At 60.5% G+C, this 3645-nt stretch overlaps 1 pseudogene; it reads left to right on the top strand.

The window, feature by feature from the left end:
* The first annotated feature begins 1083 nt into the window (after window positions 1-1083).
* Window positions 1084-3422, top strand: LOC112548954 (annotated as a pseudogene).
* The last annotated feature ends 223 nt before the right edge of the window (window positions 3423-3645 follow it).

A 3645-nucleotide genomic window follows, 5' to 3' on the forward strand; every position in this document is an offset into this window, starting at 1 on the left:
CCTTTCTGCCTCCGTGCTCCCAAGAAGGGAGTTTCCCATCTTATAAGTGTGCTGCTGGTTACTACTGCCTAAGTGCAGCACCCTGCACTTGTCCGTATTGAAACACATCCTGTTTTTGTTAGCCCACCCCTGCAACCTACCCAGGTCTTTCTGCAGTGTTTCCCTCCCTACTAGCGTGCCCACCTCACCCCAAATTTTGGTATCATCAGCAAATTTGAACAGGTTGCTTTTCACCTCGTCGTCCAAATCTCTGATAAAGAAATTGAACAGCGCGGGCCCAAGGACCGAGCCCTGGGGGACTCCGCTGCCCACTTCCCCCCAGGTCGGATATGACCCGTCCACCACCACCCTCTGAGTACAACCCTTCAGCCAGTTAGCAACCCATCTGACTGTGTAGGCATCGATGCCACAGTCGCCTAGTTTTTTAATGAGGATCTTCAAGTCTGACCTCCTGCCCTGGGCAGGGAAGAAAACTGGGCTCATATGACCCCAGCCAGGTAATTGTCAGTGGATGGATAGAAGCCTGCCCTACCAGAAGGGCAGATGCAGTTTCTGTAGCAAAGGAATTAATCATAGAATCCTAGAAGTCGGGTCGGAAGGGACCTTGTAGATCTTCAGGTCCGACCCCCTGCCTGGGCAGGAGGGAAACTGGGCTTAAGTGACCCCAGCCAGGTAGGCATCGAGCCGCTTCTCAAAGATCCCCAGGGTAGGAGCCAGCACCACTTCCCTTGGAAGTTGGTTCCAGCTCCTAGCCGCCCTAACTGTGAAGTAGTTCTTACGGATGTCTAATCTAAACCTACTCTCCAACAACTTGTGGCCATTATTCCTTGTTATTCCGGGGTCACTCCTACATATCCCAGCCATGGGTTCATATTGGACAAGTCTCTCAGATGATCCAACGGTGACCCGTGTCCTGTGTGTTCACTACTCTGACCCAGACTGGGCAGTCCCCTACTCTGTCTCAGACCTGGAGAGGCCAGAGCAGTGCCTGCTGGGCCAGGAGGTGACCCTGCGCTGCTCCATAGAGGGGACGTTCCCTGAGGACATGGCCGTGACATGGGAAAGGATCCACAGCAAGGCAGGATGGTGGCTGAGAGTGACAAGAACCCAGAGAGCCCCGAGCACCAGCCGCTGTTCCCCGCCGTCCCCCTGAGCTGGAGAGTGACAGAGGAGAGAGCTGGGACCCGCCTCACGTCCTCCCTGACCTTCACCCCCACGCTGCAGGATGACGGGGCGTGGGTCCGGTGCTGCTTCCTCCACGAGGCCAAATGTATCAGAGAGGAGTGAGTGTCCCCGGAGATCCGGGTGTGGGGTGAGTGCCCAGCACCCCTGATACCACTTCCAGGTGTGGCCAGGGCCTGATGCTTTTGGAGTAGGATGGAGCTGGGGATTGTTAACACACCCGCTGTCTCCCCAGCCCGGCCGCAGGTGTCTGAGATGCAGGTGTTGCCAGAGTGGGACCCCCGCGACAAGGTGCCGTTTGCTGTCCAGCTCCACAACTTCTACCCCAGGGAGGTGCCCCCGATCCAGTGGGGCTGGGACGGGGCCGGGAGCTGGAGGGAAGACCCCGCGCAGATAGACAGGAACGCGGATGGCACGTTCACCGCGACGAGCGTCTGGAGAGTGCCCAGCCGGAGCCTGACCCAGCCGGAGCTGCGAGTGCGAGTGTGCGTCCAGCACGGCCCTGGAGAGCCCCCGAGCGAGAGAGAGCTCAGCCTGAGGGCCGCGGGTGAGGAGGGGCCGTGTCCTGGGGTCCCAGCCCCGCTGCAGGGGTGTCGGGTCTGTGTGGTGTGTGAGGAGCTGGGAAGAACTGCTTGTCACTCAGTCCAGCACAGGGGGCCTGTGACCCCTTGCACCAGGCCCTCAGCTCTCTGGGAGAAAGGAGGCTCTGCAGACTAGATCCAATCACCCCTTTTGGAGGGGAGGGGAGGGGAAGCCCTGGTGGGGAGCACTTTGGAAGTCAGCGTGCACAGGTTTTGTTGTAAGCAACCATGCCTCTGCCACCCCCACAGCTGCTGGGCATGTAGCAGGGGCATCCTGGGGGAAGGCGGCAGGGTGGGGAGTCCTGAGCCCACAGCAGGCAGCCACCATCCACCTCCATCACATGGGATCTGGACGGGCACTTCCCCTCTTTTCCTCCCCCTGTGGTGTGCAAACCATCAGGGAGCTGCTTCCCCCATGCCCACGGCCCCCAGGACGTGCCACACATAGCTCTGTCCTGCTCCATGCACCACCCTGGCTGGGCAGCAGCCCCTGCCCCATTCCCTCACTGTGGGGGCCTGGATCTGCACCCCATGTCCAGCTGTTCTCCACACTGCCTGGCAGTACTCCCAGCTATATAAACATATGCGGGTGCGAGGATGGACGTGGCACACCTGCGTCCCACTCCTGGCAGCCCCAGGAGGACAGGAACACTGCCTGTCTGCAAGGGGAAATCTGCTGTTTCCTGCAGTTCCCTGCACAATGCTGCTGATTTGGGACAAATGCTCTCCCACAGTCATGCAGCCTGGGACCAGGAGTTTAGGTTTCCGTTCCAGGACTGTCCCAGCCAATTAGGGATGGGTGGTCATGCTAGCCTGGCAGGGAGGGCCTCCACACCCACTACAGCTGGGGGTCCTGGGACACAGAGCCGGTGCTGAGGGACCAGACCCCGAGTGACACACAGCCCCTCTGCTGTTTCCCTCCAGCCGTAGAGAGCAGAGGGGACCCCACACACCATGCAGAGCTCAGGGCTGACCCTCCCGTGCTCTCCCCAGGGCCTTGGGCAGGGCTGCTCCAGCTCCTGCGGCCCTGTGGGGTGGGGCAGGAGCAGCTCCGGCGTCACCTTGGACCTTAGCCCCTTCTCCCAGCCTCTCAATGTGACACAGGGAAGGGGAAAGCACAAAGGGACGGTGCAGGGATCCACGCTGCCAAGCAGGAGAGGAAATGGTGACTCTGATCAACCTGCTCCTGCCTTTGCTCTTCCTGGGGGCAGCAGGTAAGTGCCAACCCCCTGCTCTGCTGGGGCGAGGGATGGCAGGGCTGGGCTGTGGTGGCCGTGTTCAGCCCCGGGGCAGGGGCAGCCGGGTGCCACCTTGTGAAGGCGCCTGGAGCAGAGAAATCCCAGTGGTCCTATGCTTGCAGAGAACAGCTCGGCTCTGGGGGAGCCTTTCTTGGCCCATAAGTGGGGACAGTTTGGGGTGCTATTAGCTACCCCCAAACCAAGGCAGTCTCAGCATAGCAGGCACCCACCCCATGCACCCAGCACCTCCCTGGATGAAACCAGGTTCTAGCCCTTCCCCTCTTCCAGGCCCAGCCCTGCGGGGTCCCACAGCTGCTTCCTCCCCCTGGGCCTGTTCCCAGCTGCAGAGGATCATGGCACCTCCTCCCAGGCCATGACTCAGGGCCCTGCTGCAGTGCTGGTCAATGCTGGGGGGCAGTAGCCTTGCAAGGTGACTTCATATTACTGGGAGGACACGACAGCACATCAGACTGGGGAAAGGACCAGGTCCAGTCTGGGGGGAGCCTGCTGGAGACGGAGCTGGACAGCAGAGATGCCTCGCTGTCGCTGCTCAGGGAGGACATGTCAGAGATGGGCTGTACAAGTGCAAAGAGGGGTGTGGAGACCAGCAGAAGCAGAGGACAGCCCCTCCATGGTGGCCAGGG

The sequence above is a fragment of the Alligator sinensis genome, unplaced genomic scaffold, assembly GCF_000455745.1.
Source record: "Alligator sinensis unplaced genomic scaffold, ASM45574v1 scaffold1632_1, whole genome shotgun sequence".
Classification (NCBI taxonomy): domain Eukaryota; kingdom Metazoa; phylum Chordata; order Crocodylia; family Alligatoridae; genus Alligator; species Alligator sinensis.